Raw genomic sequence first — 17,208 nt, 5'->3', positions numbered from 1 at the left:
CCTTAACCTTCTCCTCATTGACTCCCGTCTCCCATCCCAAACCCTTCCCCCATTGGGAACGCCTCGATTCAATCTCCCCCTTTCCCTTCTCCTCATTGACTCCCATCGCAAATCCTTCCCCCATTTGGAACATCTCGATTCAATCTCCCCCTGAACCTTCTCCTCATTGACTCCCGTCTCCCAGCCCAAACCCTTCCCCCATTGGGAACGCCTCGATTCAATCTCCCACTTTCCCTTCTCCTCATTGACTCCCATCGCAAACCCTTCCCCCATTTGGAACGTCTCGATTCAATCCCCCCTTAACCTTCTCCTCATTGACTCCCATCTCCCATAGAAAAGCCTTCCCTCATTGGGACCGTCTCGATTCAATCTCCCCCTTAATCATCTCATCATTGACTCCTGTCTCCCATCGCAAACCCTTCCCCCATTGGGAACGTCTCAATTCAATCTGCCCCTTAACCTTCTCCTCATTGACCCCAATCTCCCATCGCAAACCCTTCCCCCATTGGGAATGTATCGATTCAATCTCCTCCTTAACCTTCTCCTCATTGACTCCCATCTCCCATCGCAAACCCTTCCCCCATTTGGAACATCTCGATTCATTCTCCCCCTTAACCTTCTCCTCATTGATCCCATTGCAAACCCTTCCCCCATTGGGAACGTCTCGATTCAATCTCCCCCTTAACCTTCTCCTCATTGACTCTCATCTCCCATCGCAAACCCTTCCTCCATTTGGAACACCTCGATTCAATCCCCCCTTAACCTTCTCCTCATTGACACCAGTCTCCCATCTCAAACCCTTCCCCCATTGGGAACGTCTCCATTCAATCTCACCCTTAACGTTCTCCTCATTGACTCCCTTCTCCCATCTCAAAGCCTTCCCCCTTTGGGAATGTCTCGATTCAATCCCCCCTTAACCTTCTCCTCATTGACTCCCATCGCAAACCCTTCCCCCATTGAAAACGTCTCCATTCAATCTCCCCCTTAACCTTCTCCTCATTGACTCCCTTCTCCCATCTCAAACCCTTCCCCCTTTGGGAATGTCTCGAATAAATCTCCCCCTTAACCTTCTCCTCATTGACTCCCATCTCCCATCGCAAACCATTCCCCCATTTGGAACATCTCGATTCAATCTCCCCCTTAACCTTCTCCTCATTGACTCCCGTCTCCCATCGCAAACCCTTCCCCCATTGCGAACGTCTATATTCAATCTCCCCGTTAACCTTCCCCTCATTGACTCCCATCGCAAACCCTTCCCCCATTTGGAACGTCTCGATTCAATCTCCCCCTTAACCTTCTCCTCATTGTCACCCCACGCAAACCCTTCCCCCATTGGGAACATCTCGATTCAATCTCCTCCTTAACCTTCTGCTCATTGACTCCCATCTCCCATCGCAAACCCTTCACCCATTTGGAACATCTCGATTCATTCTCCCCCTTAACCTTCTCCTCATTGATCCCATTGCAAACCCTTCCCACATTGGGAACGTCTCGATTCAATCTCCCCCTTAACCTTCTCCTCATTGACTCTCATCTCCCATCGCAAACCCTTCATCCATTTGGAACACCTCGATTCAATCCCCCCTTAACCTTCTCCTCATTGACACCAGTCCCCCATCGCAAACCCTTCCCCCATTGGGAACGTCTCCATTCAATCTCACCCTTAACCTTCTCCTCATTGACTCCCTTCTCCCATCTCAAAGTCTTCCCCCTTTGGGAATGTCTCGATTCAATCTCCCCCTTAACCTTTCCCTCATTGACTCCCCTCTCCCATCGCAAACCCTACCCCCATTGGGAACGTCTCGATTCAATCTCCCCCTTAACCTTCCCCTCAATAACTCCAGTCTCCCATCGCAAACCCTGCCCCCATTGGGAACGCCGCGATCCAATTTCCCCGTTAACCTTCTCCTCATTGACCCCCAACTCCCATTGCAAACCCTTCCCCCATTGGGAACGCCGCAATCCAATCTCCCCCTTAACCTTCTCCTCTTTGACTCCCGTCTTCCATCGCAAACCCTTCCCCCATTGGGAACATCTCGATTCAACCTCCCCTTAACCTTCCCCTCATTGACTCCCATCTCCCATCGCAAACCCTTCCCCCATTGGGAACATCTCGATTCAACCTCCCCTTAACCTTCCCCTCATTGACTCCCATCTCCCATCGCAAACCCTTCCCCCATTGGGATCGTCTCGATTAAATCACCCACTTAACCTTTTCCTCATGGACTCCCGTCTCCCATCGCAAACGCTTCCCCCATTGGTATCGTCTCGATTCAATCTCCCTCTTAACCTTCTTCTCATTGACCCCCATCTCCCATCGCAAACTCTTCCCCCATTTGGAACGTCTCGATTCAATCTCCCCCTTAACCTTCTCCTCATTGAGTCCCATCTCCCATCACAAACCCTTCCCCCATTGGGAACGTCTCGATTCAATCTCCCCCTTAACCTTCCCCTCATTGACTCCCATCGCAAACCCTTCCCCCATTTGGAACATCTCGATTTAATCTCCCCCTTAACCTTCTCCTCATTGACTCCAATCACCCATCGCAAACCCTTGCCCCATTTGGAACGTCTCGATTCAATCTTCCCCTTAACTTTCTCCTCATTGACTCCCATCGCAAACCCTTCCCCCATTTGGAACACCTCGATTCAATCCCCCCTTTACCTTCTCCTCATTGACTCCAGTCTCCCATCGCAAACCCTTCCCCCATTGGGAACGTCTCGATTCAATCTCCTCCTTAACCTTCTCCTCATTGACTCCCATCGTAAACCCTTCTCCCATTTGGAACGTCTCGATTCAATCTCCCCCTTAACCTTCTCCTCATTAATTCCCCTCGCAAACCCTTCCCCCATTGGGAACGTCTCGATTCAATCTCCCCCTTAACCTTCTCCTCATTGACACCCATCTCCCATCGCTAACGCTTCCCCCATTGGGAACGTCTCGATTCAATCTCCCCCTTAACCATCTCATTGACCCCCATTGCAAACCCTTCCCCCATTGGGAACGTCTCGATTCAATCTCCTCCTTAACCTTATCCTGATTGGCTCCCGTCTCCCATCGCAAACCATTCTCCCATTGGGAACCTCGATTCAAACTCCCCTTAAACTTCTCCTCATTGACTCCCGCCTCCCATCGCAAACCCTTCCCCCATTTGGAACGTCTCGATTCAATCTCCCCCTTAACCTTCTCCTCATTGACTCCCGTCTCCCATCCCAAACCCTTCCCCCATTGGGAACGCCTCGATTCAATCTCCCCCTTTCCCTTCTCCTCATTGACTCCCATCGCAAATCCTTCCCCCATTTGGAACATCTCGATTCAATCTCCCCCTGAACCTTCTCCTCATTGACTCCCGTCTCCCAGCCCAAACCCTTCCCCCATTGGGAACGCCTCGATTCAATCTCCCACTTTCCCTTCTCCTCATTGACTCCCATCGCAAACCCTTCCCCCATTTGGAACGTCTCGATTCAATCCACCCTTAACCTTCTCCTCATTGACTCCCATCTCCCATAGAAAAGCCTTCCCTCATTGGGACCGTCTCGATTCAATCTCCCCCTTAATCATCTCATCATTGACTCCTGTCTCCCATCGCAAACCCTTCCCCCATTGGGAACGTCTCAATTCAATCTGCCCCTTAACCTTCTCCTCATTGACCCCAATCTCCCATCGCAAACCCTTCCCCCATTGGGAATGTATCGATTCAATCTCCTCCTTAACCTTCTCCTCATTGACTCCCATCTCCCATCGCAAACCCTTCCCCCATTTGGAACATCTCGATTCATTCTCCCCCTTAACCTTCTCCTCATTGATCCCATTGCAAACCCTTCCCCCATTGGGAACGTCTCGATTCAATCTCCCCCTTAACCTTCTCCTCATTGACTCTCATCTCCCATCGCAAACCCTTCCTCCATTTGGAACACCTCGATTCAATCCCCCCTTAACCTTCTCCTCATTGACACCAGTCTCCCATCTCAAACCCTTCCCCCATTGGGAACGTCTCCATTCAATCTCACCCTTAACGTTCTCCTCATTGACTCCCTTCTCCCATCTCAAAGCCTTCCCCCTTTGGGAATGTCTCGATTCAATCTCCCCCTTAACCTTCTCCTCATTGACTCCCATCGCAAACCATTCCCCCATTTGGAACATCTCGATTCAATCTCCCCCTTAACCTTCCCCTCATTGACTCCCATCGCAAACCCTTCCCCCATTGGGAACGTCTCGATTCAATCTCCCCGTTAACCTTCCCCTCATTGACTCCCATCGCAAACCCTTCCCCCATTTGGAACATCTCGATTCAATCTCCCCCTTATCCTGCTCCTCATTGACTCCCCTCGCAAACCCTTCCCCCATTGAGAACGTCTCGATTCAATCTCCCCGTTAACCTTCCCCTCATTGACTCCCATCGCAAACCCTTCCCCCATTTGGAACATCTCGATTCAATCTCCCCCTTAACCTGCTCCTCATTGACTCCCCTCGCAAACCGTTCCCCCATTGGAAACGTCTCAATTCAATCTCCCCCTTAACCTTCTCCTCATTGACTCCCATCGCAAACCCTTCCCCCATTGGGAACGTCTCGATTCAATCTCTCCCTTAACCTTCTCCTCATTGACTCCCGTCTCCCATCGCAAACCCTTCGCCCATTGGGAACGTCTCGATTGAATCTCCCCCTTAACCTTCTCCTCATTGACTCCCCACGCAAACCCTTCCCCCATTGGGAACGTCGCGATTCAATCTCTCCCTTAAACTTCTCCTCATTGACTCCCGTATCCCATCGCAAACCCTTCGCCCATTGGGAACGCCGCGATCCAATCTCCCCGTTAACCTTGTCCTCATTGACCCCCAACTCCCATCGCAAACCCTTCCCCCATTGGGAACGCCGCGATCCAATCTCCCCCTTAACCTTCTCCTCATTGACTCCCATCTCCCATCGCAAACCCTTCCCCCATTGGGAACACCTCGATTCAATCTCCCTCTTAACCTTCTCCTCATTGACTCCCATCTCCCATCGCAAACCCTTCCCCCATTTGGAACGTCTCGATTCAATCTCCCCCTTAACCTGCTCCTCATTGAATCCCGTCTCCCATCACAAACCCTTCCCCCATTGGGAACGTTTCGATTCAATCTCCCCCTTAACCTTCACCTCATTGACTCCCATCTCCCATCGCAAACCCTTCCCCCATTGGGAAAGTCTCGATTCAATCTCCTCCTTAACCTTCTCCTCATTGACTCCCGTCTCCCATCGCAAACCCTTCCCCCATTTGGAACATCTCGATTCAATCTCCCCCTTAACCTTCTCCTCATTGATCCCATTGCAAACCCTTCCCCCATTGGGAACGTTTCGATTCAATCTCCCCTTAACCGTCTCCTCATTGACTCCCATCTCCCATCGCAAACCCTTCCCCCATTTGGAACACCTCGATTCAATCTGCTCCTTAACCTTCTCCTCATTGACTCCAGTCTCCCATCGCAAACCCTTCCCCCATTGGGAACGTCTCGATTCAATGTCCCCCTTAACGTTCTCCTCATTGACTCCCTTCTCCCATCTCAAACCCTTCCCCCATTGGGAATGTCTCGATTCAATTTCCCCCTTAACCTTCCCCTCATTGACTCCCATCGCAAACCCTTCCCCCATTGGGAACGTCTCGATTCAATCTCCCCCTTAACCTTCCCCTCATTGACTCCCATCGCAAACCCTTCCCCCATTTGGAACGTCTCGATTCAATCTCCCCCTTAACCTGCTGCTCATTGACTCCCCTCGCAAACCCTTCCCCCATTGGGAACGTCTCGATTCAAGCTCCCCCTCAACCTTCTCCTTATTGACTCCCCACGCAAACCCTTCCCCCATTGGGAACGTCTCGATTCAATCTCCCCCTTAACCTTCTCCTCATTGACCCCCAATTCCCATCGCAATCCCTTCCCCCATTTGGAACGTCTCGATTCTATCTCCCCCTTAACCTGCTGCTCATTGACTCCCCTCGCAAACCCTTCCCCCATTGGGAACGTCTCGATTCAAGCTCCCCCTCAACCTTCTCCTTATTGACTCCCCACGCAAACCCTTCCCCCATTGGGAACGTCTCGATTCAATCTCCCCCTTAACCTTCTCCTCATTGACCCCCAATTCCCATCGCAAACCCATCCCCCATTGGGAACGTCTCGATTCAATGTCCCTCTTAACCTTCTCCTCATTGACTCCCGTCTCCCATCGCAAACCCTTCCCCCATTTGGAACGTCTCGATTCAATCTACCCCTTAACCTTCTCCTCATTGAATCCCATCTCCCATCACAAACCCTTCCCCCATTGGGAACATCTCGATTCAATCTCCCCCTTAAACTTCTCCTCATTGACTCCCATCTCCCATCGCAAACCCTTCCCCCATTGGGAACGTCTCGATTCAATCTCCCCCTTAACCTTCTCCTCATTGACTCCCATCTCCCATCGCAAACCCTTCCCCCATTTGGAACATCTCGATTCAATCTCCCCCTTAACCATCTCCTCATTGATCCCATTGCAAACCCTTCCCCCATTGGGAACGTCTCGATTCAATCTCCCCCTTAACCGTCTCCTCATTGACTCCCATCTCCCATCGCAAACCCTTCCCCCATTGGGAACGCCGCGATCCAATGTCCCCCTTAACCTTCTCCTCATTGACTCCCGTCATCCATCGCAAAACCTTCCCCCATTGGGAACATCTCGATTCAACCTCCCCTTAACCTTCCCCTCATTGACTCCCATCTCCCATCGCAAACCCTTCCCCCATTGGGAACATATCGATTCAACCTCCCCTTAACCTTCCCCTCATTGACTCCCATCTCCCATCGCAACCCCTTCCCCCATTGGGAACGTCTCGATTCAATCACCCCCTTAACCTTTTCCTCATGGACTCCCGTCTCCCATCGCAAACCCTTCCCCCATTGGTATCGTCTCGATTCAATCTCCCTCTTAATCTTCTTCTCATTGACCCCCATCTCCCATCGCAAACTCTTCCCCCATTTGGAACGTCTCGATTCAATCTCCCCCTTAACCTTCTCCTCATTGAATCCCATCTCCCATCACAAACCCTTCCCCCATTGGGAACGTCTCGATTTAATCTCCCCCTTAATCTTCCCCTCATTGACTCCCATCGCAAACCCTTCCCCCATTTGGAACATCTCGATTTAATCTCCCCCTTAACCTTCTCCTCATTGACTCCAATCACCCATTGCAAACCCTTCCCCCATTTGGAACGTCTCGATTCAATCTCCCCCTTAACCTTCTCCTCATTGACTCCCATCGCAAACCCTTCCCCCATTTGGAACACCTCGATTCAATCCCCCCTTTACCTTCTCCTCATTGACTCCAGTCTCCCATCGCAAACCCTTCCCCCATTGGGAACGTCTCGATTCAATCTCCCCCTTAACCTTCTCCTCATTGACTCCCATCGTAAACCCTTCTCCCATTTGGAACGTCTCGATTCAATCTCCCCCTTAACCTTCTCCTCATTGATTCCCCTCGCAAACCCTTCCCCCATTGGGAACGTCTCGATTCAATCTCCCCCTTAACCTTCTCCTCATTGACACCCATCTCCCATCGCTAATCCTTTCCCCATTGGGAACGTCTCGATTCAATCTCCCCCTTAACCATCTCCTCATTGACCCCCATTGCAAACCCTTCCCCCATTGGGAACTTCTCGATTCAATCTCCTCCTTAACCTTATCCTGATTGACTCCCGTCTCCCATCGCAAACCATTCTCCCATTGGGAACCTCGATTCAATCTCCCCTTAAACTTCTCCTCATTGACTCCCGCCTCCCCTCGCAAACCCTTCCCCCATTTGGAACGTCTCGATTCAATCTCCCCCTTAACCTTCTCCTCATTGACTCCCATCGCAAACCCTTCCCCCATTTGGAATGTATCGATTCAATCTCCCCCTTAACCTTCTCCTCATTGACTCCCGTCTCCCATCCCAAACCCTTCCCCCATTGGGAACGCCTCGATTCAAACTCCCCCTTTCCCTTCTCCTCATTGACTCCCATCGCAAACCCTTCCCCCATTTGGAACATCTCGATTCAATCTCCCCCTGAACCTTCTCCTCATTGACTCCCGTCTCCCAGCCCAAACCCTTCCCCCATTGGGAACGCCTCGATTCAATCTCCCACTTTCCCTTCTCCTCATTGACTCCCATCGCAAACCCTTCCCCCATTTGGAACGTCTCGATTCAATCCCCCCTTAACCTTCTCCTCATTGACTCCCATCTCCCATAGCAAACCCTTCCCTCATTGGGACCGTCTCGATTCAATCTCCCCCTTAATCATCTCATCATTGACTCCTGTCTCCCATCGCAAACCCTTCCCCCATTGGGAACGTCTCGATTCAATCTCCCCCTTAACATTCTCCTCATTGACCCCAATCTCCCATCGCAAACCCTTCCCCCATTGGGAATGTATCGATTCAATCTCCTCCTTAAACTTCTCCTCATTGACTCCCATCTCCCATCGCAAACCCTTCCCCCATTTGGAACATCTCGATTCATTCTCCCCCTTAACCTTCTCCTCATTGATCCCATTGCAAACCCTTCCCCCATTGGGAACGTCTCGATTCAATCTTCCCCTTAAACTTCTCCTCATTGACTCCCATCTCCCATCGCAACCCCTTCCCCCATTTGGAACGTCTCGATTCAATCTCCCCCTTAACCTTCACCTCATTAACTCCCGTCTCCCATCGCAAACCCTTCCCCCATTTGGAACGTATCGATTCAATCTCCCCCTTAACCTTCTCCTCGTTGACTCCCGTCTCCCATCCCAAACCCTTCCCCCATTGGGAACGCCTCGATTCAATCTCCCCCTTTCCCTTCTCCTCATTGACTCCCATCTCAAACCCTTCCCCCATTTGGAACATCTCGATTCAATCTCCCCCTGAACCTTCTCCTCATTGACTCCCGTCTCCCATCCCAAACCCTTCCCCCATTGGGAACGCCTCGATTCAATCTCCCCCTTTCCCTTCTCCTCATTGACTCCCATCGCAAACCCTTCCCCCATTTGGAACGTCTCGATTCAATCCCCCCTTAACCTTCTCCTCATTGTCTCCCGTCTCCCATCGCAAACCCTTCCCCCATTGGGAACGCCTCGATTCAATCTCCCCCTTAACCTTCTCCTCAATGACTCCCGTCTCCCATCGCAAACCCTTCCCCCATTTGGAACGTCTCGATTCAATCCCCCCTTAACCTTCTCCTCATTGACTCCCGTCTCCCATCGGAAACCCTTCCCTCATTGGGACCGTCTCGATTCAATCTCCCCCTTAATCATCTCCTCATTGACTACTGTCTCCCATCGCAAACCCTTCCCCCATTGGGAACGTGTCGATTCAATCTCCCCCTTAACCTGCTCCTCATGGACTCCCGTCTCCCATCGCAAACCCTTCCCCCATTGGGATCATCTCGATTCAATCTCCCTCTTAACCTTCTCCTCATTGACCTCCATCTCCCATCGCAAACCCTTCCCCCATTGGGAACGTCTCGATTCAATCTCCTCCTTAACCTTCTCCCCATCGCAAACCCTTCCCCCATTTGGAACATCTCGATTCATTCTCCCCCTTAACCTTCTCCTCATTGACTCCCATCGCAAACCCTTCCCCCATTGGGATCATCTCGATTCAATCTCCCTCTTAACCTTCTCCTCATTGACCTCCATCTCCCATCGCAAACCCTTCCTTCATTTGGAACACCTCGATTCAATCCCCCCTTAACCTTCTACTCATTGACACCTGTCTCCCATCGCAAACCCTTCCCCCATTGAAAACGTCTCCATTCAATCTCCCCCTTAACCTTCTCCTCATTGACTCCCTTCTCCCATCTCAAACCCTTCCCCCTTTGGGAATGTCTCGATTAAATCTCCCCCTTAACCTTCTCCTCATTGACTCCCATCTCCCATCGCAAACCATTCCCCCATTTGGAACATCTCGATTCAATCTCCCCCTTAACCTTCCCCTCATTGACTCCCATCGCAAACCCTTCCCCCATTGCGAACGTCTCTATTCAATCTCCCCGTTAACCTTCCCCTCATTGACTCCCATCGCAAACCCTTCCCCCATTTCGAACGTCTCGATTCAATCTCCCCCTTAACCTTCTCCTCATTGTCACCCCACGCAAACCCTTCCCCCATTGGGAACATCTCGATTCAATCTCCTCCTTAGCCTTCTGCTCATTGACTCCCATCTCCCATCGCAAACCCTTCACCCATTTGGAACATCTCGATTCATTCTCCCCCTTAACCTTCTCCTCATTGATCCCATTGCAAACCCTTCCCACATTGGGAACGTCTCGATTCAATCTCCCCCTTAACCTTCTCCTCATTGACTCTCATCTCCCATCGCAAACCCTTCATCCATTTGGAACACCTCGATTCAATCCCCCCTTAACCTTCTCCTCATTGACACCAGTCCCCCATCGCAAAGTCTTCCCCCTTTGGGAATGTCTCGATTCAATCTCCCCCTTAACCTTTCCCTCATTGACTCCCCTCTCCCATCGCAAACCCTTCCCCCATTGGGAACGTCTCGATTCAATCTCCCCCTTAACCTTCCCCTCAAAATCTCCAGTCTCCCATCGCAAACCCTGCCCCCATTGGGAACGCCGCGATCCAATTTCCCCGTTAACCTTCTCCTCATTGACCCCCAACTCCCATTGCAAACCCTTCCCCCATTGGGAACGCCGCGATCCAATCTCCCCCTTAACCTTCTCCTCATTGACTCCCGTCTTCCATCGCAAACCCTTCCCCCATTGGGAACATCTCGATTCAACCTCCCCTTAACCTTCCCCTCATTGACTCCCATCTCCCATCGCAAACCCTACCCCCATTGGGAACATCTCGATTCAACCTCCCCTTAACCTTCCCCTCATTGACTCCCATCTCCCATCGCAAACCCTTCCCCCATTGGGATCGTCTCGATTAAATCACCCACTTAACCTTTTCCTCATGGACTCCCGTCTCCCATCGCAAACCCTTCCCCCATTGGTATCGTCTCGATTCAATCTCCCTCTTAACCTTCTTCTCATTGACCCCCATCTCCCATCGCAAACTCTTCCCCCATTTGGAACGTCTCGATTCAATCTCCCCCTTAACCTTCTCCTCATTGAGTCCCATCTCCCATCACAAACCCTTCCCCCATTGGGAACGTCTCGATTCAATCTCCCCCTTAACCTTCCCCTCATTGACTCCCATCGCAAACCCTTCCCCCATTTGGAACATCTCGATTTAATCTCCCCCTTAACCTTCTCCTCATTGACTCCAATCACCCATCGCAAACCCTTGCCCCATTTGGAACGTCTCGATTCAATCTTCCCCTTAACTTTCTCCTCATTGACTCCCATCGCAAACCCTTCCCCCATTTGGAACACCTCGATTCAATCCCCCCTTTACCTTCTCCTCATTGACTCCAGTCTCCCATCGCAAACCCTTCCCCCATTGGGAACGTCTCGATTCAATCTCCTCCTTAACCTTCTCCTCATTGACTCCCATCGTAAACCCTTCTCCCATTTGGAACGTCTCGATTCAATCTCCCCCTTAACCTTCTCCTCATTGATTCCCCTCGCAAACCCTTCCCCCATTGGGAACGTCTCGATTCAATCTCCCCCTTAACCTTCTCCTCATTGACACCCATCTCCCATCGCTAACGCTTCCCCCATTGGGAACGTCTCGATTCAATCTCCCCCTTAACCATCTCATTGACCCCCATTGCAAACCCTTCCCCCATTGGGAACGTCTCGATTCAATCTCCTCCTTTACCTTATCCTGATTCGCTCCCGTCTCCCATCGCAAACCATTCTCCCATTGGGAACCTCGATTCAAACTCCCCTTAAACTTCTCCTCATTGACTCCCGCCTCCCATCGCAAACCCTTCCCCCATTTGGAACGTCTCGATTCAATCTCCCCCTTAACCTTCTCCTCATTGACTCCCGTCTCCCATCCCAATCCCTTCCCCCATTGGGAACGCCTCGATTCAATCTCCCCCTTTCCCTTCTCCTCATTGACTCCCATCGCAAATCCTTCCCCCATTTGGAACATCTCGATTCAATCTCCCCCTGAACCTTCTCCTCATTGACTCCCGTCTCCCAGCCCAAACCCTTCCCCCATTGGGAACGCCTCGATTCAATCTCCCACTTTCCCTTCTCCTCATTGACTCCCATCGCAAACCCTTCCCCCATTTGGAACGTCTCGATTCAATCCCCCCTTAACCTTCTCCTCATTGACTCCCATCTCCCATAGCAAACCCTTCCCTCATTGGGACCGTCTCGATTCAATCTCCCCCTTAATCATCTCATCATTGACTCCTGTCTCCCATCGCAAACAGTTCCCCCATTGGGAACGTCTCAATTCAATCTCCTCCTTAACCTTCTCCTCATTGACTCCCATCTCCCATCGCAAACCCTTCCCCCATTTGGAACATCTCGATTCATTCTCCCCCTTAACCTTCTCCTCATTGATCCCATTGCAAACCCTTCCCCCATTGGGAACGTCTCGATTCAATCTCCCCCTTAACCTTCTCCTCATTGACTCCCATCTCGCATCGCAAGCCCTTCCCCCATTTCGAACGTCTCGATTCAATCTCCCCCTTAACCTTCTCCTCATTGACTCTCGTCTCCCATCGCAAACCCTTCCCCCATTTGGAACGTATCGATTCAATCTCCCCCTTAACCTTCTCCTCATTGACTCCCGTCTCCCATCCCAAACCCTTCCCCCATTGGGAACGCCTCGATTCAATCTCCCACTTTCCCTTCTCCTCATTGACTCCCATCTCAAACCCTTCCCCCATTTGGAACATCTCGATTCAATCTCCCCCTGAACCTTCTCCTCATTGACTCCCATCTCCCATCCCAAACCCTTCCCCCATTGGGAACGCCTCGATTCAATCTCCCCCTTTCCCTTCTCCTCATTGACTCCCATCGCAAACCCTTCCCCCATTTGGAACGTCTCGATTCAATCCCCCCTTAACCTTCTCCTCATTGACTCCCATCCCCCATCGCAAACCCTTCCCTCATTGGGAACATCTCGATTCAATCGCCCCCTTAACCTTCTCCGCATGGACTCCCATCGCAAACCCTTCCCCCATTGGGAACGTCTCGATTCAATCTCCTCCTTAACCTTCTCCCCATCGCAAACCCTTCCCCCATTTGGAACATCTCGATTCAATCTCCCCCTTAACCTTCTCCTCATTGATCCCATTGCAAACCCTTCCCCCATTGGGAACGTCTCGATTCAATCTCCCCCTTAACCTTCTCCTCATTGACTCCCATCTCCCATCGCAAACCCTTCCTCCATTTGGAACACCTCGATTCAATCCCCCCTTAACCTTCTACTCATTGACTCCAGTCTCCCATCGCAATCCCTTCCCCCATTGGGAAAGTCTCCATTCAATCTCCCCCTTAACCTTCTCCTCATTGACTCCCTTCTCCCATCTCAAACCCTTCCCCCTTTGGGAATGTCTCGATTAAATCTCCCCCTTAACCTTCTCCTCATTGACTCCCATCTCCCATCGCAAACAATTCCCCTATTTGGAACATCTCGATTCAATCTCCCCCTTAACCTTCCCCTCATAGACTCCAGTCTCCCATCGCAAACCCTTCCCCCATTGCGAACGTCTCTATTCAATCTCCCCCTTAACCTTCCCCTCATTGACTACCATCGCAAACCCTTCCCCCATTTGGAACGTCTCGATTCAATCTCCCCCTTAACCTGCTCCTCATTGACTCCCCTCGCAAACCCTTCCCCCATTGGGAACGTCTCGATTCATTCTCCCCCTTAAACTTCTCCTCATTGACTCTCATCTCCCATCGCTAACCCTTCCTCCATTTGGAACACCTCGATTCAATCCCCCCTTAACCTTCTCCTCATTGACACCAGTCTCCCATCGCAAACCCTTCCCCCATTGGGAACGTCTCCATTCAATCTCACCCTTAACCTTCTCCTCATTGACTCCCTTCTCCCATCTCAAAGTCTTCCCCCTTTGGCAATGTCTCGATTCAATCTCCCCCTTAACCTTCTCCTCATTGACTCCCATCGCAAACCATTCCCCCATTTGGAACATCTCGATTCAATCTCCCCCTTACCTTCCCCTCATTGACTCCCGTCTCCCATCGCAAACCCTTCCCCCATTGGGAACGTCTCGATTCAATCTCCCCGTTAACCTTCCCCTCATTGACTCCCATCGCAAACCCTTCCCCCATTTGGAACATCTCGATTCAATCTCCCCCTTAATCTGCTCCTCATTGACTCCCCTCGCAAACCCTTCCCCCATTTTAAACGTCTCAATTCAATCTCCCCCTTAACCTTCTCCTCATTGACTCCCATCGCAAACCCTTCCCCCATTGGGAACGTCTCGATTCAATCTCTCCCTTAACCTTCTCCTCATTGACTCCCGTCTCCCATCGCAATCCCTTCAACCATTGGGAACGTCTCGATTCAATCTCCCCCTTAACCTTCTCCTCATTGACTCCCTACGCAAACCCTTCCCCCATTGGGAACGTCTCGATTCAATCTCCCCCTTAACCTTCTCCTCATTGAATCCCATCTCCCATCGCAAACCCTTCCCCCATTGGGAACGTCTCGATTCAATCTCCCCCTTAACCGTCTCCTCATTGACTCCCGTCTCCCATCGCAAACCCTTCCCCCATTGGGAACGCCGCGATCCAATCTCCCCGTTAACCTTGTCCTCGTTGACCCCCAACTCCCATCGCAAACCCTTCCCCCATTTGGAACGTCTCGATTCAATCTCCCCCTGAACCTTCTCATGGACTCCCGTCTCCCAACGCAAACCCTTCCCCCATTGGGAACACCTCGATTCAATCTCCCTCTAAATCTTCTCCTCATTGACTCCCATCTCCCATCGCAAACCCTTCCCCCATTTGGAACGTCTCGATTCAATCTCCCCCTTAACCTGCTCCTCATTGAATCCCGTCTCCCATCGCAAACCCTTCCCCCATTTGGAACGTCTCGATTCAATCTCCCACTTAACCTTCTCCTCATTGACTCCCATCCCCCATCGCAAAGGCTTCCCTCATTGGGACCGTCTCGATTCAATCTCCCCCTTAATCATCTCCTCATTGACTCCTGTCTCCCATCGCAAACCCTTCCCACATTGGGAACGTTTCGATTCCATCTCCCCCTTAACCTTCTCCGCATGGACTCCCATCGCAAACCCTTCCCCCATTGGGAACGTCTCGATTCAATCTCCTCCTTAACCTTCTCCCCATCGCAAACCCTTCCCCCATTTGGAACATCTCGATTCATTCTCCCCCTTAACCTTCTCCTCATTGATCCCATTGCAAACCCTTCCCCCATTGGGAACGTCTCGATTCAATCTCCCCCTTAACCGTCTCCTCATTGACTCTCATCTCCCATTGCAAACCCTTCCCCCATTGGGAACGTCTCCATTCAATCTCCCCCTTAACCTTCTCCTCATTGACCCCAATCTCCCATCGCAAACCCTTCCTCCATTGGGAACGTCTCGATTCAATCTCTCCCTTAACCTTCTCGTCATTGACTCCCATCTCCCATCGCAAACCCTTCCTCCATTTGGAACACCTCGATTCAATCCCCCCTTAACCTTCTACTCATTGACTCCAGTCTCCCATCGCAATCCCTTCCCCCATTGGGAAAGTCTCCATTCAATCTCCCCCTTAACCTTCTCCTCATTGACTCCCTTCTCCCATCTCAAACCCTTCCCCCTTTGGGAATGTCTCGATTAAATCTCCCCCTTAACCTTCTCCTCATTGACTCCCATCTCCCATCGCAAACCATTCCCCCATTTGGAACATCTCGATTCAATCTCCCCCTTAACCTTCCCCTCATTGACTCCAGTCTCCCATCGCAAACCCTTCCCCCATTTGGAACGTCTCGATTCAATCTCCCCCTTAACCTGCTCCTCATTGACTCCCCTCGCAAACCCTTCCCCCATTGGGAACGTCTCGATTCATTCTCCCCCTTAACCTTCTCCTCATTGATCCCATTGCAAACCCTTCCCCCATTGGGAACGTCTCCATTCAATCTCCCCCTTAACCTTCTCCTCATTGACTCTCATCTCCCATCGCAAACCCTTCCTCCATTTGGAACACCTCGATTCAATCCCCCCTTAACCTTCTCCTCATTGACACCAGTCTCCCATCGCAAACCCTTCCCCCATTGGGAACGTCTCCATTCAATCTCACCCTTAACCTTCTCCTCATTGACTCCCTTCTCCCATCTCAAAGCCTTCCCCCTTTGGCAATGTCTCGATTCAATCTCCCCCTTAACCTTCTCCTCATTGACTCCCATCGCAAACCCTTCCCCCATTTGGAACATCTCGATTCAATCTCCCCCTTACCTTCCCCTCATTGACTCCCGTCTCCCATCGCAAACCCTTCCCCCATTGGGAACGTCTCGATTCAATCTCCCCGTTAACCTTCCCCTCATTGACTCCCATCGCAAACCCTTCCCCCATTTGGAACATCTCGATTCAATCTCCCCCTTAACCTCCTCCTTATTGACTCCCCTCGCAAACCCTTCCCCCATTGGGAACGTCTCGATTCAATCTCCCCGTTAACCTTCCCCTCATTGACTCCCATCGCAAACCCTTCCCCCATTTGGAACATCTCGATTCAATCTCCCCCTTAACCTGCTCCTCATTGACTCCCCTCGCAAACCCTTCCCCCATTGGAAACGTCTCAATTCAATCTCCCCCTTAACCTTCTCCTCATTGACTCCCATCGCAAACCCTTCCCCCATTGGGAACGTCTCGATTCAATCTCTCCCTTAACCTTCTCCTCATTGACTCCCGTCTCCCATCGCAATCCTTTCAACCATTGGGAACGTCTCGATTCAATCTCCCCCTTCACCTTCTCCTCATTGACTCCCCACGCAAACCCTTCCCCCATTGGGAACGTCTCGATTCAATCTCCCCCTTAACCTTCTCCTCATTGAATCCCATCTCCCATCGCAAACCCTTCCCCCATTGGGAACGTCTCGATTCAATCTCCCCCTTAACCGTCTCCTCATTGACTCCCGTCTCCCATCGCAAACCCTTCCCCCATTGGGAACGCCGCGATCCAATCTCCCCGTTAACCTTGTCCTCGTTGACCCCCAACTCCCATCGCAAACCCTTCCCCCATTGGGAACGCCGCGATCCAATCTCCCCCTTAACCTTCTCCTCATTGACTCCCATCTCCCATCGCAAACCGTTCCCCCATTGGGAACACCTCGATTCAA

This window comes from Scyliorhinus torazame, chromosome 23 (genome assembly GCF_047496885.1).
Source record: "Scyliorhinus torazame isolate Kashiwa2021f chromosome 23, sScyTor2.1, whole genome shotgun sequence".
NCBI lineage: Eukaryota > Metazoa > Chordata > Chondrichthyes > Carcharhiniformes > Scyliorhinidae > Scyliorhinus > Scyliorhinus torazame.
The sequence above is the reverse complement of the archived record's forward strand: the minus strand, read 5'-3'. Positions refer to the sequence as shown.